The sequence below is a fragment of the Mus musculus genome, chromosome 12, assembly GCF_000001635.26.
Source record: "Mus musculus strain C57BL/6J chromosome 12, GRCm38.p6 C57BL/6J".
NCBI classification, from domain to species: Eukaryota; Metazoa; Chordata; class Mammalia; order Rodentia; family Muridae; genus Mus; species Mus musculus.
The window spans coordinates 29,544,650-29,570,969 of NC_000078.6; the positions used below are offsets into that span (position 1 = coordinate 29,544,650).

General features: G+C 45.3%; 1 protein-coding gene across 51 annotated transcripts in view; it reads left to right on the forward strand.

Annotated features, from left to right (window-relative positions):
* Myt1l (myelin transcription factor 1-like) overlaps nt 1-26,320 on the forward strand; it is a 395,627-nt gene that overhangs the window by 17,060 nt on the left and 352,247 nt on the right. For all 51 annotated transcript variants that reach the window (XM_017314969.2, XM_011243819.3, XM_030246582.1 and 48 more), the window contains one exon: nt 22,053-22,148. The gene's annotated coding sequence lies outside the window, so the exon portion shown is untranslated. The remainder of the gene's footprint in view (nt 1-22,052; nt 22,149-26,320) is intronic.

Here is a 26,320-nt window from a genome sequence, read left to right on the forward strand (position 1 = left end):
ATGATTTACAAAATGAAGCAAATAATGGATGTAAGTTGCTGTCCTTTGCTTTGCATGTCTCTATGCACATCTGTGATGTCTCTTCATAGAGGCATGTTAGAAAGATCTGTTTTTAACAATGCCAAGAGCAGGCCAACAGCAGAGCCCTGGCATTGCTTACCAACTGAGGCACAGGTAGCTGAGCTGTTCAGTGCATATTTCAAAACAGCTCTCATCTTAGAAAGACCTCCTGATTTCAAACTAAGGCCAACTTTGCACATGGCTTCCAGAATAGTGACTCCCAAGAGTAGCAGAATAAATGTATTCAGGGTTGGACCACAGCTGTGGTACCAAGCAGTTCTATAGTATCCTATCATTGGGCATATCCTTGCCAAGTCTCCCACGGAAGCATCAAGCATGATTTCTTTCCTTCCTCTTTATACTCTCACAACTTCCTAAAAATAATAGTTATTTGGCTAAGAATCTTGGTGCCGGCCTATCATCCTAGTTACTCTACGAGGGAGGCTGACAGCATAGTATCACAAGTTCAAGACCAACTTGGCAATTTAGTGAAACCCTGCCTTAAAATAAAATCTCAGAAAGAAGATGGATTCAGTGGTGTAATATCTGCCTGGCCTGTGTGAGACGCTGGACTCAGTCTCAGTACCTCACACAAAATTAAAGGATCTTAATCCTGTTAACACAGCCTTCTTCAGAATGTCTAAATTAGCTGCTTTCAGATCCTGCTTAATGTAAGCAGGCATCCCCTGGACCAGGCATCGGGCCGTCTGCAGGAACTCCTAAGTAAGCTGCCGCTGTGCACCAACTCAGTGTGGTTCAAATGGACAGGATGGGGAAAGAAAGCATGTAGGGTTCTTTGCATAACTTGCGTTCTAAGGTTTTGTTTTCGTAGCAGTCAAGTGCTCCTCACAGAAAGTGATGTATCATAAGCATAGCTTCTATGCATACATGTTATGTCGGGGGAGGGCATACATGCTGAATGTATGTACATGCATGTGCAGTCTCTTCAGGCTCCAAGCTCATCGCTGTTGCCATTCCTCTCCCCTGTTCCTTGGGCCCTAACTCACCTCCAAGTTGAACTTCTTGAGCTTCATTCATTATTTGCAAATAGCAGCCTCTCACCCCACAACCCTCCCAGGCTAACTCAGCACTGAGGTCATGGCTTTTTCTGCAAAACCAGCGCTCTTTCCTGTCTTTTTCCACTTCTCCATCTACTTCTGGCTAGAGCCTCTCCGTATTCCCATGTATTAATGTCCCACTTTCTACCTATCTGTCCCACACCTATCACAGGTTAGACAGAGAGGGTATATAATAGATACATACACACACACACACACACACACACACACACACACACACACACACACACACACACACAGCCCTGAAAGCAGTGAGAATTCTCTGTAATATTAAACCTGCCATAGCCTCACATGAGGATGTGTGAGAGGGATCAGACCCACGTGGAAGCAGGCTGGAGAGTAGCAAGGAGGCACAGCAGACTTTCCAGGTGACTCTGACCCCTTTGCTTCCCATTAGACTTTTTCTTTGGATGGGTGCCTTTCCAAACCAGGCCTGCAGGCTCTCCTCCATTCTCCCCACCCCAAGATCAGATTGCTCCCTTCCCCCAGCAGCACAGTTATGTACCCAGCTCCTGCAGCCCTTGTAATTGACCATTAAAGAGCTAACGGGAGGGCCTGACTATGATAAGGAAACACATTTGGAATCTAACCTGCTTAGGCATGCCCATTAACAGCTGAGGCAGAGGCACACTCCTTCACGGGTAGCCCAAGGTATTGCAAAGCTGATCAGAACTGGGTGGAATATTCAGACCTTTCTGATAAAGTGTGGCTGCTTGCTAATCCTTCACTATGGGCATCTGTCCATCAAGCCTGGTGCAAGCAGGGGACAGCACAGGTTTAACAGGACAACAAGAGTATGTGCCAAGGAGGAAGCTTTTCTGACTCGTATTTGCTCCACTACCCTTTTCTCTGTCATATGCAGGTCTAAAAGCCAGCTGTGGTCAAAGAGATGAGACATGGAGACCTGGCCTTGTCTCCCATCTTACACAGTACCTGAGGGCTGGCTTATACAAGTGCAATTGAGCATGCCCACTCCCCTTCTTTCTTCCCAACCCTGGGGTCTTACTTCAGAGGATACCATCTGGTGATGTGCTTCCTAATAGAAAAGTGGGTCTAGAGCCCTCAGCTGAGACAACCATTGAAGACCAGTTTTACTGCACACCTCCCATCTTGTAAACCATTTTCCATACTAGATAAGGAGAACTGGGAGGATGTTTATCAGATGAGGTAGACCAGCGGCCTTATCCAGGACACAACTGCCTCTGTGTCTTGCTATACCAGCACAGAATTCGGAGGCTGGGTACAGATGTGCGGCCAGCTCGTGTGTGTATGTGTGTGTGTGTGTGTGTGTGTGTGTGTGTGTGTGTAGGGGGGCTACTGATCTAGGGGAGTTGTTATGGGAGAGCTGCAGTGTGACTGGTGTTACCTACTTAGATTGGGCATCAGCTTCCCTTTCTGATTCCCTGAATGATCTTGTTATGCAAATCCCAAATTCTTCATTTGTCCCAAGTCGTCTTGAAATTAGATCTCTGTCTGTGTTCAGATCCAGAGCCACAGGTGAAGCTGTGTGCTGCCAGAAGGGCAGAGAGACCAAATGCCAATCCCTAAGCAGAACCTAACAGGTGCCCTGAATGTGGACAGAGGGAGTAGGAAATGTCTGTGGGTTTCGATTCTGCTATAATGGTTTCTCTGGCTGGCTGTGTGTGAGGGGCATTTCTGCTACAACCCCTTCGATCTAAATGATTGTGGTGAAATCGTTGCTTAGATAAGATCCTCCTCGGGGGAAAGACTGTGAGTAAGGAGAAAACCAGCCAGCGCTGCCCTTTAGTCGAGGAGGTATGATAAAGGTAGGGGAGGGTTGCCGACAGGATGGTCCGGGTTTCTCAGAGGAGATTTTGCCAGGCAGGATAGTGATGGGGGTAACATGTGGTGGATGTTTGCCACAATCCCATAGCTATAAAGCCGGGGGAAGAACTCTGGCCAGGCCAAGTGAGATGATCAGCTTCATAAGAAGGATGCTCCTCTGGGGGTAATTTAGAGAATATTTCTGGGTGAGAAGGCAGTTTCTGTACAGGGACACCCGAGAGCCACCTGGAGGACAGGCGGAGTAGGTCATGGGGGGTCAGAAGCCACCTTACAACAGTCTCTGGTGATGAGCCTATGACTTCACTCTCCTGATAACGGGAAATTACGGAAAGCTTTTGTGTGGCTGAGTGACAAGGCCAGAGCTTTTCTCTGGGATAATTAATCTGGCAGCCAGTCAGTGGCTACTTCCTGCCAATTGCATCTCTAAAATAGCTCTCCCAACTGCTGCCTCCCCTCCACCCCTTCCACGCTTTCTCTGGGACTGTCACTTATTCACTCATGGTACCCCACTGCACAACCTGCCAATCATCTGTAGTCTGTGGTGTGGGAGACTCCGGGAAAGCTACAGTCGGCACCTCATGGTTGTATTTCTGTCCTCTGTGTCTGACGGAGAGCCTGACCACTCTGTTCATGGTCTGTGTAAGGACCACCTTTTCTGTTCCTTCTGCTCATAGTGGATCCCTAATTAGCCATATCCCATCACTCTTCAAAGGTTGTGTTTCCAGAAAGCCTCCCCTGTCCCTTCCCAGTGGCATCCATCCTCTTTCCCCTGAGTGTTCACAAGGAAGATTGCCTTGTATTTATAGATGTGTGTATGACAGTGCTACCTTCCCAGAGACCAGGACAGTTTACCAGTTCTGTGGGCGTGGGTATCACGGTGGATGGTGACTTGATCTGTGCTCCTGTGAGAGATGCAGGGGACCTCACCCCAGTGTAGATGCTGGGACTGAGGTGCTGCTGTTGGTAGGCACCTCATTGCCTCACATTGTTTTAGTTACTTTTACATTTTTGTGCTAACACACCATGACCAAGGAAACTTATAGGACAAAAGGTTTAATATGGAGGCTTGTAGTTCCAGAGGGCAAGTCTAGGACCATCATGCTGCAGCATGGCAGCAGGCTAGCAGGCATGGCTCTGGAGCTCAGATCTGCCCCACAAATACAAAGCAGAAAGAGCTAGCTGAGAATCATGTGGGTTTTTGAAACCTCAAATACCCTCCACCACCCTTCATTTCCCACCCCTACTCCACTACTTCCCTTGCCATGACACACCCCCTTCAACAAGGCCAGATCTCCTAAAATCCATCCAAATAGCCCTAACAACAGGAGACCAAGTATCCAAATACTTGAACCTAGGGAGCCACTCTCATTCAAATCACCACCAACATTCACAACCCCTGTGGTGATTCAGAGTGAATTTCCTTCTTCACTCCAATTTCTAGTGGTAGTCTCTGCTCCATTGTGCATCCTGCTATTTAGAAATTGGCGTGATGTCACTATGGGGAGAGCCATCATAAGTCCTTCCAGTATCCAGACCCCTGTCACTGCCTGCTTTGAGTTCCTTTAGATGTACTGTAAAGATGATGTTAACTTTTCATCGCTGTGACAAAATTCCTGAAGAATCAGAATAAACAAAGCAAGGTCTATTTTGTCACATGGCATCACAGGTAGCTTCCGTGGCTGGCTCCGTTGCGTTATGCTGTCTGGTGCCAGCTCATGGTTGAGGTTTCAGGTCAGTTCATGACTGGCTCCATTGCTTTTAGGTGTGTGGTAGAGCAGAAACACTCGGTGGAAGGTGATGGTGTAGCCAGCCTGCTCCCCTCCTGCCCGCCAGCTAGCAAAGTGACTGACAGGAAGGGACCAAACACAAGATACACCATTCAGAGATGTTCCCCCAGTGACCTGCTTTCTTTGAACAGGCCTCATTTCATGAAAGTGCATTCATTTATGGATCTATGGATTGACCTATTGATGAGGTCAACTTCCTCATCATTCAACCACCTGTGGGGATCACCAGCCGGGATAGGTCTTCTATACTTGAGCCTTGGGGCCATTTATACCTGAACCATAATAGCTTCGGACTTCCTGTATGTGATGTCCCACACAAGAAGTCCTGATTTCTGAAAAATCTTCTCTCTTTTATCTCCTGTGATAGAAGTGAGTCCTGCCTTATTCGAACCCTTTGATACTTCTTAGACAATAAATAGTTGTATGTCTCCCTATCCTACACCCCCCCCCAAAGGACCTTTGAGAAAACCATGATTAGTCTTTGGTTTTTTGGTCAGGAGTGATAGAATCAGAGAGGCAGCCCACTCTCTCTCCTTTGGGGCAGAGGCACAATTAATTTTAAGATCTATAGAAGGAGAAGACCATCTCTGTCTTCAGGACTTACTCTGTCCAATCAAACAGCAGGAGATGGAAAGCAAAGACAGATACAGAACTCAGATAACCCAGACTCAAGGTTAGGCAGAAAAAGATGCTGCTGGTCCTCCTGATCCAGCAGACTCAGAGTCACACAGAGAAAGAAAGACTTGGGGTCACACACAGAAAGAAGGAAAGAAGGAAAGAAAGAGAGAGAGAGAGAGAGAGAGACTGACTTGAGCCTTTTGCTACAGATTCAGTAACGTCACATCCAGGGGTCTGAAAAGAATACCCTTGACCTTGAAGTTCAATATGTGAGTCTACTGTCTAAAACCAGCCATCAGCTTGACATCTCAGGCTGGGATGTAGCTCAGTGCAGAGAGCTTGTGCAACAAAGCTAGGCTCTTGATTCCACCCCCGACCTTCGAATGGCATCTCTACTCACCTTTCCTACCACAGAGGGTCTGCGAGCACACACTGAGTGACACACTTACTTCTGAGACATAGAAAATATCTCCTATTTTGTGATTTATTTTTTAAACCAACAGCTGCTCCAATAATTGCTATAGTGGGGCTGAGCTGGATTAAAGTTTTTCTGGAAAATAGATCTTTAGATATCTATATCTGGAAAATAGATCCTTAGTATCTGTGTATTTAAGCCAACAGTTGCTTTGAAGGATTCATTTCAGCCGTCGAATGTGAAAGAAGTAAGCAGCTTAGTGGGACAGTGAAGTACACAGAGTGGGAACTTCTTCAGGTACTTGTCTCAGACGCTTCCTGGGAATCCAGTCCGCAGTGTGCTTCTCGCCTTGTCTGGCTCTGCTAACAGGAGATGAATTTAGGTGGACGTGCAGAGATTGCTGACAGAGATATGCAACCATCACGGTTAATTTCACCTAATTTCCAAGGCAGGTTCAAACTCAAAAAAAAAAAAAATCACAGAATAAACTGTAAGGCAGGCACGGGGTGAACATGCCTGCCTAACATGTGTGCATCTCTGGGTTTGCTCATCGGCAACTTATAAAATCAAGTGTGATAGCGCATGCCTGTAAACCCAGTACTCCAGAGCTAGAGTCAAGAGAGTCCAAAGTTCAAGGTTGTCATCAGCCAGAGACAGCCTAGATCACACTTGACCATGTTTCACAACAACCAAAAGCAAATGTTTATATACTTTTTTTCTTGACTAAATATAGCAAACACACTGTCGTTTTCATATTTCATAGAGTAGAGCAATTGTCAATTAGGCTTTTCATTTTTAATCCATTCCCAGCATGCTTCAGGGTACACTAACCACATCAACTCTGTTGTGTACGACATCCTCAGACACCAACCATTTCCTCCAAATGCCAGACCTGTGGCTTCACACAAAGGCAATCAGAGGTGTTCAGTGGTCCCCACCCACTGCTTGTTTCTGTAAATAAAGTTTTACGGGGACACTGCAATGCCAGGCATTTGTGTACTGTTGTGACTGTTCGGGTCACAGGATTAGTGTACTCAGGCTGTTTGGTCAGCAGTGATAGACTTAGAGAGGCCACCCACTGTCTGGAGCTTAGTTACTACAAGTGATCTAGGAAGAAATAAGGGCTGGGGGCAGGGAGGACTGTAATGCAGGTTACACTGAAATCAGGGGAAGAGGATGCTGAGTAGAAAGGATAATGAGACAACAGCGTGTGTGAGACAGGGGCACAGGGATGCCCTCCTGTCACAGCTCAGCTAGCCTTGCTCTTCTCCTCAGAGTGTGAGCAACCTTAGGGTTCCCTCCCTTCTAATCCCAGTGGTGGGTCTCCTCAGTCTAGTTTTCCTGTCCCCTGATTTGTCAGCTCCTGAACTTGACCACATTCCTCTGGACCTGGACCACTGTGTTCTGGCAGGCATACTCACCTCCACAATATGGATTCTCTTGTCTTCACATCTAGAGAGGAGCGGCCTTAAATTAGGCTGCTTTCAAACTTCAATAGTACAGGTAGCTCATGCCCTTTTGTATGATGGTAGCTCCTTATTCATAAGGCTGTTGGACCTGGTATGGCTACAGCACCTTAGTGTCCCATTTGCATCTTCTTCTTTGTCCATTGCCTCTCAGTAACTCCAAGTCAAATATTTGTTCTGGAATAAAACACTCTTCAAGAACTAGGAGTAGGGCCTTTGACTCCTGCTCTTAAGGAGACTGTGGGCAAGCCACACCACTGTGATACAGCAGGTTAAGTGACGCAGTCCTCGCTAACCACTGACACTTGATGACCATTGGCTCCTGGAAGGGAATATGTTATTTTACATACTGCTCTGGGATACAAGGTGGCAGATACTGTTTTTATTGTCAATTACTTCTGTTATTCTCACAGTTGAGACCTGTGTCTATTTTTACACCAACCATATTTGGCTTGTGACTGCTGCTACAATAGTTGGTGGCCTCCTGATGGCCTCTTATAGGCACATGACTCTTCTCAGGAGGTTACTTAGGATAGCTTGATGAGTGCTGTCTTTGAGTGTTGTCCTCTCCTCCCTCACCTGAGTACATTGCTTCAGCTGAGATAAGAAAGACTTAGGCACCAAAGTTGTTCTTCCCAGCCTGCATCTGTCTAGGAATTGTGATTCTGCTTAGGAAACAGCAACATCTAATTTTCAATATTTGAGGACATTGTTCCCTGTAAAGACTAACACTACAGGGTGCTCTTGTGGGTGAACGGAGAACAGAAAGTGGCCCAGCAAGGAAGCGTAGGTGCCCAGTGGGAAGAAAGGACTTCTAGCTTAGGTTTGCTGAGCCATAGTGACATCATCCTGAAGTTAGCCTGAAGCCATGCTTGGTTGGATACCTGTGAATATCTGAATATGAAGAAATACCTCTTCAAGGTGACTGTAAGGATGAGAGATCACAGGACATGTTTCTGGGTCACAAAAGAAATTCCTCTAACTCTAGTACTGAAAACGGTCATTTGTGATATTTTATTGTTTTTACTATGTACCTGGGACTGAACCTGGTTACCAATGTAATAGTAGATATCAAAGAAATATGAGTTGAATGGCCTACTGAATGGATGGAAATAAAGGGCTTTATTTCTGATGATGACTGAGGGGCTTCGCAAGCAGCCCTGAAACAGTAGTCAACTGGCCCTTCAAGGACTTGGTTCACACATCAGATCATGCTTGAGGTTTGCCATGTCTGTTATTTAGTTGTCAACCTTGATTTCAGCAAAGTTTTAGGCGAGACAAAGATCCCATTTCAATTCTTTAAGAGTTCAAGCATCCGATCCAGTTTCTGCTTTCCGTTCAGTCCTAGTCATTTGAACACATAGAGCTGTCGATCTTTCCAGGATGGGAAGAACTCATTGTTCATTGTGAGCAGACACCAGCCACGAGCATGTGCATATATCAGCATATTTAGTGGCAGGCACAGTCGCTGCAATTTGACATCTCAGTTAAGTTTGTCTTGAAGTCTGGCAGCCCCTCCTCCTCCTCATTTCTAAGGAAAGTGGTCCCACGCTTCCAGGCTCACTGCACACAGATACCCAGACTCACAGTGGAGAGCAGACAGCATCATTTCTGCACAGATTTTCTCTATTGGGCCAAAACACTCTGAATATTTAGACAACAGTTGCTGGCTGATTGGTTAGCTAATTCCTCTTTTATCCTAACCTTCGGGTATCCAGTTTGATGACCTGTCTGCAGAATAACTTTCTACTTCACTGTGTCATGTCTATGTTTCTGACTTGTGGAGACTCTTCCTTTTCCACATGAGGGTGCTCTGCAGTGCTAGGGAAGCACATTCATGCGGACACAGCAACCAAGGAGGGTACTATTATGCCATTGTGGACAAATACTTTGGAGTAGAAAGAGGCATGTACACTCATGCCTTATTCACAGGAGACCAAACCATGTCTTCTGCCTTGTATCAACAGGTTTTAAGTTAGCACCTAATACAGGTTCAAATGCTGTTGTTTGGTTAAATATGCATGAACTTGATATTTGGGATAGTCTCAGATCTTTATGATATTTCCTTATTTAACCTCCCAGTTAAAATAAACTTTTGGAATGGTTAGGTTTATGTAACCTTCAAATCTCGTTTTATTCTTCGTCAAAAGCCAAGTGCTGGGAGCAATGTGCAGCACCCGGTAAGTAAGGCTCATGTGAGATGAAGGCTGGCTATTGAAGTGATGAAAAATTAATCTGCACACTCATATATGTAGCATGGGTATCCAGGGAACCAAGGGGGGAACTTCCAACATGTCTTCACCAAATGAATTTTCTTTACAGGGAGGAAAAAAGAAAGAAAGGAAAGTAGGAGGGGGAAGGGAGGAAGGAAGGAAGGGAGGAAGGAAGGGAGGGAGGGAGGGAGGGAGGGAGGGAGGGAGGGAGGGAGAGAGGGAGGGAGGGAGGGAGGGAAGAAGGAAGCAGACACAAGCAGAGAAACCAGTAGACAAAGGAAAGAGGAAAGTCAGTAAGAAGAAAGGCAAGAAAGTGCGAACGGGGATCAGAGGCAGGCATGACTTACAAATAGCATCTGATGAATGTGATGCAGACCCAAGAGTTCCTCTTTGGAGAAAGAGAAGTCTTACATGCTTAGGTCCCTGTGGGTGGCCTGTGCATCCAAGAACAGCCAAGAAGAAGGGCACAATCAGCTCTGCTATACGAGAGAACATATATCATATCAATCCTGGTCCTGATGATCCCTGATACCTGTGCCTGCTTTGTATGTAGGTCAAAGCAAATTTGAAGCCAGTGACCTAGGGGAGAGTTACTCTTCACGTGCTGACAGACACTGAGCAAAATTCTTTAAAACTTACCATACTTTAAAAAATAAAACTAGCACTTTATTTATGGTATATTGTTTATACTGGGATAAGGTGGCTATACACACACACACACACACACACACACACACACACAGCAGAAAAGCATACTCCTCACTCATGAGAAATAAGGAGGAAGGTCTTGTAAAGTTTACCCTTAGTTGGACTTCAGCAGGATTGGTCTGTGAACAAATTCACATTACTTAATATTGATTATACAAGTCTGAAAGTTGACTGTTTGGAATAATATTCTTCTGTGGTCCATTAGCTGTTCAAGAAACAAAATGATTGGTCCACACTGTCATATGTCTTGTATACACATATTTGAGCATCTTAAGGTTAAAACATGTGCTTTGACTTTCTGTAACTCCCAAGTGGTTGTTATACAGAAGAGAAACATTTCCATGAAAGTATTTTGAATTTCTGATTTGTACAAATCTTGTTTTTGTCTTATCTGGTCTGACAGCATGCTGCCTGTCTCATGTCTCACTTCCTAATAATGGTAAACTGACTCCAGTCCAGGTTAAACAATTTGGGAATCACTCCACAGTCATTGCTATACCAAATACCATTACCATCCCCCCTTCTTTAAAGTGAATTTAAAGGGAAGAATATATTAGTAGGCTAGTAAAAAATTATCTAGAGCCAAAACATAACTTAGAAATCTGACAGTCAAAGATTGTAATGACATTGGGAAAGGTTGTGTGTGTGTGTGTGTGTGTTTGTGTATGTTTAAAAAATGCCTAAAAAGGAAAAATTCTATAGGCTTTGTGTTGAAGAGCCTTCTGCTGTCATTTTTAAGGGATATATTGGTCAGTTCTAAATACAGCTGAGGAAAACAAAATTATTAGCAAGTTGAGATTTTGAACTTCCAACGTCATTGATGATCGTGACTTTATCTGAAGGAAGCCCAGTTACTGAGTGAGGGTGGTTACTGAGTAAGGGTGGAGAATTGGGGGTGCAGAGCAGATAGAAGCTCTATCCTGTGGCTGTGTGTTAGAATGCCAAACAGCAGACAGACCTCCCTCCCCAAACAGACCCAGTGCATCACAGCTGCTGTGTGCCCAGAGACCCATGACCCAATCACTTGCCAATCACCAATGGGGCCTCTTTTTCCAACAGCTTTAACTGAGCTTCAGTTGAGCTCAAGGCTGGCTCCCGCAGGGACCCACCCACAGGAACCATTTGTGAATCACTGAGCAGAGGCATGCTCTGGGGAGACCGTGGGCAGGTCTGCACCAAGCAGTGCCAGGACTTCCCACAGTCAGTGGCTGTTCTGTACCACTAAGATTCTTGGTGCCTCCATGTGCAAATAACACCCTACCCCTGGAGAGGTCGCAGTCTAATAACCACAGGATCATTGATGATGGAGCGAAGTGGCTACCCTAGCTGGTTAAGTTTGGTGCAGGTGCTAAGAAAGCCTCTCGTGTCCTGGAAAAGCCTGTGTCTAGATTTCACAATCGTGTAGCTGATGTGGGAAACCCTCCCCTAACTTCTGCTTCCTCAAACATGGTCCCCTTTTTGTGTTGTCCCAGAATTAAGGCCACTGCAGGATATAAGTTATTTATTTTTAAAATACAGAATCTGATTCATTTCAAGTATTGACTTTATGTGGAAACACATAAGGCCCCATACGATCACGGCCTTTCCCTCTGTGGCAGCTGGCAAAGGCAGTCTTAAACAGAGCATGCCCTGTTCTCAAAGGTTGTTCTAGTAGATGTGTGCCAGAGGAGTATAGCTACTTAGGCTCCATGGAGTGATTCCATGTGGTGTTGTTGATTGCTTAGGTTTTCATTGTCCTTATATTCCAGTGTCAGTACTTCCAGAGGAGGGAGATCTTCAGCTGTGAGATTCTCAGCCTCTCACGGCTCCTTTTATTGCACTGACTCAGCAGAAGGCTACTGAAAAGGCGCATGTGTGCCACTGTCTGGGAGATAAAGTGTCTCTGGTTTTGTTTTGTTTAGACCCAAATTGTGACTTCACCTGTATTCAGTCCATAGGCATAGGGTTATGATATATACATGGGAGCATGTTAAGGACAGACGATGGGCCATTATTGTTCTGTGCTTCCCTGTGGAGTTAGCCCAAACGACCCCAGCTCACTTTCTCCCCACATCCTCTTGTAGGGTATGGTGCACATTGGAACTGAGGTGGACAGGAGAAAAAAAAATGAAGGCTGCACAAACGCTGAGCACCACTCAGGGGATGAGGGGGAATCTCTGAGCTGTTAGGCTTTCCCCAAACTCAGAGATCCATTCTCTTTGCTTAGAAGGCTCCTAGAGACAGTCACACTCTTGGCCTCCCTCCCTCCTTCCCTTCCTGGGAAGCCACTCATATGGTAGCAGGAAGGAGGGAGGGGGCGATAGTTCCTGCAATGCAAGACAACACATTTGTTCTTCCTTGAGCAATCCCTGGCACCCTCTGGAGCTGAGGCGCTGGAGCTGAGGCTCTGAGTGGTACGCAGCTGCTGGCATGGTGGAGGGGACGCTGGTGCTGAAGGTTAGGGATTTGAAAACCTGTCTGGAGGAAACGAGCTCAGATGCTTTGGTGGTCTGCAGAAGGCATGTATGAGGACACCCTAGGTGGACTAGGGTAGGGGGACAGTGTCCTGAGTTCAGTTCAGCTCCCCACAGGGTACCTGGAAGTGTCTTACCTTACACCCTGCTGGTGCTTATTCTCTTGGACATATGTGTTATCCCATTATTACTAGGGGCATTGAGATATGACTAAATCATGCCCCTTACTGCAGCAAGCAAGAAACCAGGACTCTACAGGTCTAAGACATAAGCAACAGCTGACTTGCATATGCACTTCTAGGGAGCAAGAAGCAGAGGGAATACCGTGCTTGGGGTAACACACACACATTAAAGCCTGGATACCACAGGTGGCTGCAGCTGATCCTGAAGAATTAAAGATTCATGAGTTGTACATGTGATGGGATACCTAGGCTCCCTACTGTTAACACCACCTCTGAGTATTTGAGGGATATATTTCTGCTCAGCGTATTCCCCAGTATGCCACTTGGCTGTTGATGTTCACTGGGTCTGGTATGAGGATACTCTGGCATTCCCAACCTGTCACTGACGAGATGAAACTTCTCCAATGCTGCTGGCTGCTGAGGGTGGAGTTTCCTCAGACCAAAGCAGCCATCAGCTGTGCTCCACCAAGAGGAGCTACCCAGGGCATCCACAGCACCCTTGGCAGCAGTAACCCAGGTCTCTCCTTGTTTCTGGTACCCCAGACATAATCAGTCAAGCAAGCCTCCCCAGTTTGTATCATCCTTTCCCGATGGAGCATGTGACACTAGCCAAACAGTGCTTCTAGAAAAAGGAAAATAACATACAACTCATTGCAGACAATCATCCCAATACCAATCGTAGACTTTCTTTTCTTTTTTAAAGTTTCTCGAACAAAAGGAGTAAACTCAAAATGGAAATAGCTGCTAACACGAATTTCATTCCTTCTTTTAAAACGAATACAAACCCCTCAGGATCAATGAGCAGGATCAATGCATGAGGCTGCATGCATCTCCCATTTGTTGTGAGTGGTTCCTCTCAGAATATCAGGTACCCTCGCTAGACAGACAGTGGGGCCTCCAGACCCTGGCCACCCTCAGTGCCTAGTGGCTGTGACTTAGCTGTAGGTCTCCAAAGCTGGAGTAAACTTCTCTGTATTTTATGTCTCTTGTTGGGTTTTTACATACTTTTGATCAGTTCTTGAATCTCTTGGCTTAGGGTATTTGAGTTTCTACTCTTTGACAATAAAATGGCTCCAAGGACAGCATCTTTTCTCACTGCCCCTCTTTCTTCCTTATGGGATGTTTTCCCTCCCCCATGATATACTGCTGCTAAAAAGGAAACACCAAGAGCTAAATGATGGAAGACACTATCTGGCTCGGTGGTCTCATAGCATGCAACTTACCAAGTGACAAAAGGCACTTCTTGGGGGAGGGGATGGTGGTACATGGCTGAGTGCTAGCATCCAAGCACTCAGGAGGCAGAGGCAGAGGCAGAGGCAGAGGCAGAGGCAGAGGCAGAGGCAGAGGCAGAGGCAGAGGCAGAGGCAGAGGCAGAGGCAGAGGCAGAGGCAGAGGCAGAGGCAGAGGCAGAGGCAGAGACAGGTGGAGCTCTGAGTTCAAGACTAGCCTGGTCTACAGAGCAAGTTCCAGGATAGCCAGGTCTAGACAGAGAAACCCTATCTCAAAACACCTCCCCCGGCGCCCACTCACCCCACCCCCCACAAAACGTATTTCTCAGAGTGCCTTGGGCTTCAGGGTACACTGCCATTGTACCTGCAGTATGAACCGAAGCCTGCTGTGTAAAGCATGCTTTTCTCCCACCCAACACAGAAGTCAGCCCTGAGAGCATCACTCCTGCCTGGTCCCTATCTATGCCTCTTACTTTCTGAGCTCTTCTGTGGCAACCTCAGAGACCTCAGATGCTCTGATGAATGAAGAAATGACATGGCTTCATACGATCCGGCATCAGGAGGCCACAGCCAGGGAAGGTTATTGTTCCCACCTTACCCTACTAAGCTTTAGTTGCTTCATAGTTTGCTTCTCTGCCTTTAAGATTAGCTTCTTCAGGATCAGGCTATGATGATATAATATGGTATGGTATAATGTGGTATGTCCTATAATACCCAACAGAATGTTATGCACACACTAAGGTTCTCAACAAGGACAAAATGACTGTTTTATTTACATGGTAAGTGACGCCAGACAATGTCATCAGACCTCTGCTCATGTTTCCCTGAGAGGTGGATGTTGCTGCCCTTACTGATAAAAACAGATAGAAAGATAAAATATGAAGCATATTTAAACCAGTCTTGTTCTTATTTATAACACAGAGATGATCCTGTTTGCAAGGCTGTCTCCTCTCCTCTCTCCTCTAGCCCTGGTTCCCTGTCTTGAGTTGAGGTTTGCAAGGCTTCTCGCCCTCAGCTGAACCAAAGAAGGACTGGTATCAAGTTAGACATCGAGCTGAGGGTTTATTTTGCTCAAGTCAAAATTCATAGACTCTAGCTTCTTGCCAACTGGCTTCCCCCCCCCCCCGCCCCATTCTTTCTAAATTGAAACTTGTCTGAAATATTCAACAAGGACAACCAGGCTGGTGCTGGGCTTTGGTCCCTGCGTGTGTCTAAGAACATGGTGGGGACTTACGTTATCCCTGGACGTGCTTGGATAATAAGGAGCTTCGGAAGCAGAGTCACATGACCAAAATAGCATCTGGTTGCTTTTAGCATCCCTGGTCCCCAATATGCCTCTCCTGTCTCTGTGAGAATTCTGAGTCTCCTCCCTCCTCCTTGCCTGAGATGTGACACTGATTTTATACTTCACACTGGAAATGTGGATACCCAAAAGACTCTAGCTTGGTTTCCTTTCCTACCCATGTTTGCCACCCCTGCTTATCTCACTGCTCTCATAAGGTCTGATTCCCAGCAGAGGTGTGTCAGCTCCTGAGGCTGACAGCCCTGTGCAGAAGTGACCTCAGCATGCAGGGATTCTTGGACCCAAGCCTTTAGAAGCTTAAGTTTCTCCTAATAACCTTGTCCCACATGTTCCCCTCTGGGTTTATGCATTAAAATACAAAAGAAATGGTCTGACATAAGGTGAGCCAGGAGATGACTGCCTGTCAGTCACCTCTGGGCTGGCCTTCTTGCCTACCCTCAGGCTAAGGGCAAGGGCACCCATGGGCTCCCAAGATGGGGAGGTTAGTCTCAGGGCAGAGGTTGGCTCTGCCACAGCTGAAGAAATACACCTTCTCAATATGGGTGTGCTTTGTTCCTACATGCCCTCAGCTCTGATCTTTGTCTAGGTAGCCCGAGCCATGTGATGGTAGCAGTGTTCATATCCAGCTCTCTTGGCCCTCTCATTTCTGCATCTTAGCATGACAGCGCGTGTCATCACGTAGAATCCGTGGGCATGTCAGAAGTGGAAGCTCATTTCTCTGACAGCGGGGCTCCAGGGCCTCTGAAGGCTTTAACTCCCTATCTTTCCTGAGAACTCTTGGTGGGCAGCCCCGAAAAACACACATGAGTATTGTCTTGGCCCCCTGTCCTTATTCTCCCTCTATCCCTTTGGATCATGAGATGATGCAGTTGCCATAGCAAGTGTGGAGCAAGGCCCATCGCATCTGATCTCAGACGTGGCTCTGGGGCTGCGCCACTGAGCAGAGCTTGTATCCTCTGCACCACTGTTTCTGGGTGACTTCTCCTCTGTAAATCTGGCTTCTGTTTTTGTTTTTGTTTTTTCCCCCCAGGCAGCCTTAAGATTTTCCTAAGAGCAGGATTTGCAAATGTTCTCATAGAGAACAAGATTTGGTGACAGTAATGTATCCTGGTCTCTTCCTCTCTCTCTCTTACATCCACATTGGTCCCTCAAGTGCTTGAATTACAGGTGCGAGCTGCCGTATCAAGGCTGAAAACCGATTTTAGGATATTGGAATGCAGGAACACTTCATACTTTTATTATTAATGCAAGCACGCTCTTCTGGGACCTAATTACACACAATGCTTTATAAGACAGTGCCTTCAGCCACAGCCCCCTCTCACCCATCCCCACTCCTTGTCACTCTGCAGGAATTTCCTGCCTGAGGTCAGCAGCAGCCTTCACTTGTCTGGACACACTGTCTCCTTGCTCATCTTCAGCTCAGCTCCTTACTTCCCACTCCACACCAATAGGGGGAAGCAGAGAGCAAGGCAGCAGGGCAATCTGGTCCAGCTCAACAAGAACTGGGCCTCCAATTCACCTACACATGTCATTCACACAAAGGACCTGGGCTTGCTGGGGTGCTGGGCATCAACTCTGCAGTCTTAGAATCACAGCTCTACGTATTTGGGGAGGTCATCCAGAAAAATCTAGACAGCTCCTTGTAGTGGCAATGAGAATGGTTTCAGATACCTGGGGTGCAGCCCCTCCCCACCCCCATCCCTGCCTCTAAGGCAGGAGTGACACCAGGACCACAAAGTACATAGTGTCAGGAGCAGAGCTGGGCAGCATCCACCCATCTGGTTCTGCTGTTAACACACGGCCAAAACTTGCCCATAGAAGCACATACACACTCATTCAGTCTCCCATCAAAGGGAAAGGCTTCCTCCCATTTAATACCTTAGCATATATATTACTCTAGTTTGCATTCTGGAGTCTGTAATGAGCTTCTTTAGGACAAAACTTACCACCTTCCCCTGGGCTGAGCTCTTGGCCCTCAGCCATCAGCATCACCTACTCTGACTTGTTACAAGAACAGGATGGTGCTGGCTTAAGTCCTCTAAAATGGTGGGCCTGGGGATTTACAGTGTTCTCACTGCATGTTAAATCACTGGCTTAGAATCTCACTGTTTTGAGCCCAGGACACACTTATCTCATATCAAAAAAGGGATTTAAGCTCAAAAAGATCACTGGTGTGGTAGTTAGAAGAAAGCAGAGTTGTATTACAGCTTTGTAGGTAAAACCTAAGAACAACCAGGTATGGTGCCTCCTATCTGCAGCCCAACACTTGTGAGGATGAGACAGGAGGGTTACTATGAGTACAAGGCCAGCCAGGGCTATAGAGCTTCTTATGTTGCTTTGATGTCTTGTGTGTGTGTGTGTGTGTGTGTGTGTGTGCGTGTGCGTGTGCGCGCGCGCGCGCGCTCTTGATTGTTTGGAAAAGGAACTCAGTTGTGCAGCACATGTGGACAGAAGTGAGCTCTGGTGTTTCCACTGAAGATCCTCTGCTTGCTGTTGGTGTGCACAGTTGTGAGGAATTCAGCTTGAATGGTTCACTTCATCGGTTTCTTTACCTCACATCTTCTTTTATGTCCTTAAGTCACACAAACCAGATCAACACAACTGGTTCTTGCTGCTGTTTTCAAACACAGCACCCTTGTTTGGGGCAGGAGAGAAAGGACACACACTCCAGTGAATAAAGAAATATCAATGAAAAAAGCTTTTTCAGGTGCACTCTGTCCATGTGATCCTCAACAAATGTGTGTTCCATCTGCCATTCAGTGTGACCTTAGGCACTCAGGTGGAGCTGTGGTCCACGGAAGAGTTGTCTAAGGCTCCAGATTGGTCAGAACTACCTGATGTATCCCTATATACTAATGCCATATACTGTCTCTTGTGATTGTGTGCCTAGCTTCATGATGATGGTGAACTGTCTGGACAACTTGTAGTGTGTCATAACATGAACTCTGACTCCTGTAGGATCCCAAATCAAACTGGGGAATGTATTCTCTAGGAGACAAAGGGCCTCTCTGCACCTCTGTTATCTGCCCTTAGAGAAGGTTGGGACCTGGTGTAGGTGAGGCGTGCTGGGCTCTGGAGTTTTCCGATTCCATGAACTAGTAACTGGATTTCGACCTGAAGCATTGCCCTGGTTCCTATCCTCAGACCAAACTAAGACAGTTGTAAAGCTACCCGAGATCAAATGCTGCAAAATATCCTGTCTGTACCCTGCTCATCTAGAGAGGATGTGGGGTCATCCCACTTGCCTGCTCTCATTCTCTGGGTGGCATCAAGGATGGCTGCCGGCATCTGCAGGTGGAGCCACTTGGCAAGCCTTTACGATGTTGCCATTGGCAGCTGCTCTGTGTTCATGTATTGGCAGAATCTTTATATTTACTTCTCAAAGCCCAAATTTTCCATCGATGTGTGTGAAATTGGCCCACTACTGTAAAACTATCCTCAAAGAAGTCAAAATCAGTAAATATGGCATTTGAAAAATTGTATGAGCCACTACCCAATCACCATATTTGAGATGTGGAGGAAGATAGTGTAATCGCAGGAAAAAAAACATGAAAGAAAGAAAAAAAAAAAACAAGTTTGCAAAGAACAAGCTTCCAGGCTCAGATGCAGAGACAGGACCTTGTATCCCACCCTGAGATGGTATTCTATGGCTGCCTGCCAGGCCTCACCTCGGGAGTCATAGTTCATTTCTGGCCTTCTTTTGAGACTAAGAACCTTGGGTCACAGAAGACTACAGAAAAACAAATTAGTGAGCAAGACGTTAGTTTGTGTCAAAGGGTGGAAAGTCAGTAAAAGTGTGATTTTCTAATTTTTAATGTGATTTTAATGTGCTTTTTAATGCAATTTGTCAGCTTTAAGAGGTATATGCAGTACCCACTGCTGGACCTGGCTAGAGAAGGTTGCATCGGTGACAAACAAGGACATCTTAAGTCCTGGCACCTACGTATGGCTCTCTGTGGGCATCTGAATCCATCTCACTGTATGTAACATAAACTTCTTTAATGAGCCTTCAGAGCAGCAAGGTGCAGTGGAAATAAAATATGCTGTAGAGTTCCATTTGTGATGTTACAAGTACCAGTAGATATCACCTGTGACAAAAGCAAGATGAAAGCATGCCTAATATAATGATCACTCAGCCTACTAAGCTGATACAACAGCCTCAGATAATCAATTTGTGGGGAGGGACAAGATCTTGGGCATTTTTCTCTTCTGTGTCCACTGCATCAGCATGGATATAGATGACCCAAACAACTAAGTAATACTTTGCTCAATTCTTTCAAAAATTTCTCTGTTGAGAAGTGTAGTGGGTTATGAGGCGTGGTGGTAAGACCATCAGAATTCAAATCCAGTGTTTAAACTGACAAGCTAAATGATGGCAGCCAGTACCCCAGTGTCTCATGGCCTCAGTTCCATAATCTGCAGTACTGGCTTGATGCACTGCAGTATTGGCATGATGGTACCCTTACATTGCTGTGTGGACACAGGAACAAGATACTTGGCCAGACATGCACATTGTTTCTGTTTCTGATCTCTGGCCACTGACTAGGCCTTCTGGTTCTGTAGAAATATGCCATGCCAGTCAGAAAAAGAAACACAGTGTTGAGGAGGTTGAAGGTTATGAGGCATTGTTGATGGTTATGAAGAAAGGTGAATACTTTACCTACATACCCCACCACCACTGTCTGCGAAGGCCTGCAGTTGTGATCACTTTAGAAGGGATGGGATCCATACAGGTTAGTACAACCATATCTACACATCTATTTTAAAGGCAGTTTGAATTAAGTACTTCTCTCTCTCTCTCTCTCTCTCTCTCTCTCTCTCTCTCTCTCTCTCTCTCACACACACACACACACACACACACACACATGGGAAAACCAAAGCTATTTTGCAGAGTTATTTCTAAAGGTCACACTCGTGTGAGCTCATGTCACGTTGTGTCACGAATGTGTTACCTTGTGCTTTTAAATTGTGCCATTTTCCATCTTAGAAATATTTGTGATTTTAGGCCCATTTTTAGTAAAGACTAATATTGACCCCTATTCACATGTGTTTCTTTAACTCATCATCACCACCACCACCATCACCACCACCAATGTACCAAAACTCCCTTACATACACAGCATACTCTATCACACTCTGACACACACATTTTGCACTGGGATGCTCCTAGTGCCCCGTCAAAGTGCATCAGATTTGACTTGGAGTTTAGTCAGAGTTTCAACATCTAAAATGTCTTGATTTCTTCACAGCTACCTGTATATATATATATATATATATATATATATATATATATTATCAGGGGTGTATATATATATATATATATATATATATATATATCAGGGGTGGGGGACTTGAGATACACATGAAATGGCACTGATGTGAGTGAGGCCAGAGGATCAGAGGATGGTTAGTGAGAGCTGAGTCCTGGGGAATCAAACTCAAGTCAAGTCTCCAGTCTTGGCAGCAAATGCCTTTAGCCCACTGAGTCATCAAAGCATAAAAAGAACATTTAAATATTATCTCTGGAAAAGGGAAGGAATAAATAAATGAGCAGCTGTATATGAAAAAAAAAGAGTGATTAGAAATTTATGAAGCTGACATTCTCAGAAACAGCACACAGGGAGAAAACTCAACTTTGGGGTAGAAGGCTAAGGTTTATAAAGAGAGGCAAAGAGTTGACTGCGAAGATGGATCAGTTAGTAACATACTTGTCTTGTAAACATGAGGACCCAAGTTTGATTCCCCAGAAGTCATATAAAAGAGGTGCATGCTAGTAATCATGCACTCAGTAGCTGGAGACAAGATGATGTGTGGGGCTCTTCTGACCAGCCAGCAGAGCCTACTTGGCAAATTCCTGCTTTAGTGAAAATTTTTGTCTCAAAAACCAAGGTGTACAAGTTCCAGAAGGATACTGGAACTCTAGAAGGCACAGCCTTGCATTCATACACACATATATACAAATGCATGAGTGCCCACGCATATAAAAACATGCACATATATGTGCATACACATACACAGAAACAGGGTATGGGATGTGATGGTGGATGTAAGGATTGTACACACAGTTGGAACTACAGAAAAATTTCACATTTCTTTTTCCTCCCACAGTGTATCTAAAATTGGAATGAGTCTGGCTAATGGTTGGGAAAAGTTGAATTAATGTTCCACAGGAATTGTCCTTTCCTTGAGTAGCCTAGAGTTCCATGTGAGCCTAGAGTACAAGGGAGAGTGGGAACTTCCTCCCCCTCCCTGGTTGCCTTGCTTTTGGTTTTTTCTATCTTGTTATTTTTCTCCTAAAGATAAGGCATGGCCTTAGATACACAAGCTGATCCTGGGACCCTAGGTTAAACCTCTACCTTCTGCAGCAGGTGGAATATGTGTCCTGACACAATCACCTCCTGACCTGTGGTTGTCACTGGAGCACGAAGCCTCTGACTCTTTTCCCTTTGTTGGTGGCCTGAACCAGGAAGCCACAGACCCCAGGCCTGACCTGGTTCTTTCATTCTAGCCGAGAACATGCCTTTATTGTCAAAAGCACCACACCTTCAACAAATGGAGCTGGAGATCTTGTCACTGGGACTATGACTTGGATGAGCTGTGGCAGGCAGATGTACTACGGAGTCTCTGCTCACTCACGGAGATAGTCAAGCAGCCAGAAAATCAGCCATCTTTCAGTGAACCTTGGACAAAATAATCATTGGATAACCATGTCTTCTTTCTTTCTCCTCTACAGGGGTCCCACAGAGGCTGCAGCTGAGGTCTGGGTGTGTGCAATTCTCAGCTGGGCTTTGCCCTACCCAGGTTGACGACTGAAGAATCACAGAGTGTGGTACGTTCATTCTGATAAGACTTAATGGTTTTATTAGGAATCACTAAGTGTTAACTGAGAACCTGCAGAATGTCGGGTAGAGCAACAGCTACATCCAGATGAGGGCAGCTGATCAACTTCTTTGTCACCAATCTTTAATGCTTAGATGCTTATGTCAATGTTGAGCAAACTAATGCACATGTTGAATTAACGCATTTGACTGTTTCTTGTATATTTACAATCATAAAATATTTACAATCATTTGTAACCCACATGTTTCAGAAATGAGCCAAATCCAGGAGAAACCACTACTTACATGAAGTACGTCTATGTTTTACATAGTATTCGGTTTTTTCTCCTTTTGTCGCTTTGCATATAACAGGGTCTTCTAACTTAGAGCTGCTTCCATTCTCATTCCTTTAATTGTACCTCAACTCAATTTTCTGTCCTGCCTGCACAGAAACCTGATCAATAAATACCCCCTCCAGAAACCAGAGTCACTGCATCCAGCCTTACCTACAGCCTAGTTTGGTCCTGGAGCCCCCTGTTCCCACAAGGTTGCATCTTTGGCAGTCATGTGTCTGCCTTGATGCATCTTGAGGTGGAAGCATGTTGGTTGTCTGGCCTGTAGGTCAGGAGGTATGTGAGGTTCTACTGTACTGTCTGCCCTAGGAAGACAGCTGAGGCCTCCGGGATTCTGCTTTCTTCTCTAAGCCTGAATGGATGAAACTGAACAGCACTATTCTTATCAGTAAGGCTAATTTAATTCAAATCAGGGCTGTGAAAAAGAAAGAAATCTTTTAATCTCTCAGGCTTGGTACTTTCTATTCACCATAATTATTTTTTCATTGTTCAAAAACCATATTTCTGGAGAAAGTCAACACCTAGTTTTTGACCTTGGAATCTGGGACCAGTGCCCTCTATGGGACTCAGTTTCCCCATCTGACAAATGAATGTGGAGACTACAATGTTATATGGAGCCTACAGGAGTTGATATGTGTAACATGTTGTGTGTTCATACTGCATGTCTGTCACTCTATATACAAGCCACAGATAAACTATATGTGGCTGCCATCTTGCCTCTTGCACAGGTGGGGACTATGTGTTCATTTTCTCTCTCTTAGACTGGTTAATTTTACATTTTAAAGCCAAATGCAGAACTAAACTAGTAAAGAAATTGCTGACACACGTTATGTTGGATCGACTTCTAAAGGTGTTTCAAAACTTATTTTTTTCTATTTAGTATTTTAAAAATAACTTACTGATAATAGATTAGGGATGTTTGGATTGAGTGATCAGCCATAGCTCTGTTTTTTTTCTTGAGCATTAAATTATCTTTAATAATTAATTAATAATTAATAGTTAATTTCTCCTTGCAAAGAGTGTATAACTCCAGTTTTTTTTTATCACTATGCTGTGAACCCACTCATTCTTCACCCTTTTATAATCCCAGAAAGGCAGTGACATGGCCATTCCTTAATATTAATTTTTTGGCTTTTACACACCATTTAAAGTCAGCTATTCTGTGAATAGGTCCAGAGTTAGGAATTTACCAACTACAGTCCCCAAGAAATAAATGGACTGTCTACTGAGCAGCAAACTGAAGAGTTGAGAAGCCACAATTGCATGTAGGAGTGACATCTTCTACTGTCTTCCATTCCTGTCTTATTTTAATGTATTTTTGTTTTATTTTTTGAATTTTTTTGTCTTCCTTTCAAATGTGAAGTCACTTTTATAGCCTATAAAGCAGCCATCCTTTCTGTTACAGAAAACAAACAAACAACTGGCTTCCATGAGATTTACCTTTGACAATTGCTTTGCTGAAATGATTATCAGGTATGCAGCACACATGGATGAGTAGAGATTAAGGATACTGACAAATTAGTCAGAATTCAGAGTAGAAGCTAAAGACAAACACAAATAGTGAATGCCGTGTGCCTAGCTAAGCTCTGGGACGCTGGAGAGGCATGGTGATCTTGATGGACAGACCAGGTTGGATTTCTTGGAAGGGTTGAGTTAAACTTGCTTTGTCTCTCGAAATGGGAGAAAGAAACAGTCAGGAGAAGAGAAGGAGATAAGGGCTGCATATGAACTCTAAGCCATACATCTGTGTTCAGAAAAGGAGAGGGACCAACGCTCAAATCTGTGCTGAGTGACTTGGAGGTGAAATTCAGTCTTGGGTCAGCGGCTAGTGCTATACTTTGTTACAACACAGCAACCCTAGAGGTGTGGGGACCATGGCAATGTCAAGGTGACCAAGGAGAGGTAGACATAAGCAGATAGTGGTGGCTGTACCCTGACTTGATTATCTGCTAAAGCTCTCATTCTTGAATTTGTCAAATTGCCTCTCTGTCATTGTAAAAAAAAAAAAAAAGACTTTATTAATTAGTAGTTGCCATTTCTGTAAAATTCAAAATGCTGCCTTATCTAGGTACTGTCAGCAGAGTGATTCAAATAGGAAGAACAGGGACCCTCATGTGAGCACCTGCAACCTGATCCTCACTCAGCCGAGGTGGTACTATGTGCGAAGAACATTTAATCCTGACAGATGTGCTGGGCAGGTGCTCTCAGAGGATGTGTTGGGGAGGCAAGCCACGTGTCCTGTATTCTCTGTGCCTTACAGACAATGGTTATAGACAGACGCTGACGAATGGTAACAGTCGTTGTTTTGACTCCTGCTAGGCTGCATTTCCCCACTAACACATGTGCTAAGTGTCTGTGGTGTGTTGGGTGCTGTGGTGTGTGAAGACCAGCCACAGAGCTCTCAACAAGGAAGGAAACACAAAACAGCGGGTCAAGCACAACCGGAAACAGCTGTGAATAGACAGGGAAGTCAGTCGGGGTGGGTGAGATCATTAAGCATGATTTTGAAGGGCAAGAAGCTGGGAGTTTAGGCAGAGTTGGGTAGCTGAGAATTTCCCTTGACTTGGGACAAAAGGAATTCAACAAGAAACTTAAAAGGGATGTGTTGATTGTGTGAGGATTAGAGCAGAAGAATGGGCTGGTACGCTGTCCTAAGGAACATGTCTGTGTCAGATATGCTGAAATTTGTCTCACAGGCAGTGAGAAAATATGTGAAACAGAAAGCATCTATAGCTAGGATAAAAACAAAGATCAGGCACTGGAGAAAGGGAAAGACCTCCCAGATAGAATCTGGTGTTCAAATTATATCAATACCATGTACGTTAAATTAGGTAGGTCCCCACTATGACCTCTGTCTTAGTTAGGGTTTTACTGCTGTGAACAGACACCATGACCAAAGTAAGACTTATGAAGGAAAACATTTAATTGGGGCTGGCTTACAGGTTGAGGTTTGGTCCATTATCATAAAGTGGGAACATGACAACATCCAGGCAGGCATGGTACAGGAGGAGCTGAGAGTTCTACATCTTCATCTGAAGGCTGCTAGCAGAAGACTGGCTTCCAGGAAGCTAGGATGAAGGTCTTAAATCTCACACCCCCAGTGACACACCTACTCCAACAGGGCCATACCTTCTAATAGTGCCGCTCCCTGGGCCAAGCATATTCAAACCATCACACCCTCAAGGAGGCCATTTCCCCTTTTCAGGCTTTGTGATGCTCACCTCAACCATGTTCATGTAGCCCCTCACTGGGGTGTTGGGCTTTGTATTATCAGCACGAGCAACTACAATACTGAAGTCAGGGGTAAGACCCCTCTTCAGCTCAGTTGTACCTTCTGCGATAACAAACACACTCAAATCTACATGACCACCTGCCTTGGAACCTCCTGCTCCATCATTATTCCAGGCAGCGGTCCAAAGCCCACTCTGGCGCTGCTCATGTGTTCCCACAGTCACGTGTCCTGTGTGGAATACTCTCTCACTGTTCTTTTCCAGAACTGGAGTGCATCCATGGAGTAGCACACCTGTCTCCACATGGTGCCACCAGCGGTCATGTTCCCAGCCTGTATACACTCATTGAGCTTGCCAGGAGTTTCTTGGGAGGTGCTCTGGGGATGTCAGGGAGAGGCCCTTGGACCTAGCCATAGTTGGCTTGTATCAGCCTCTGATGGGAGCCTCCTTTGAGGCATTCCCATTCATTTGTGTTTTCCATCTCTTGGCGGTATGTACAGGAGTAATGTGGGAGTTTGTAGGAGAGGCCTTAACAAGATCTACACATCTGACATGCAAGTGTGGTAGTACCCTGAGAGCTCCCACAGTCTGTGCACCTGT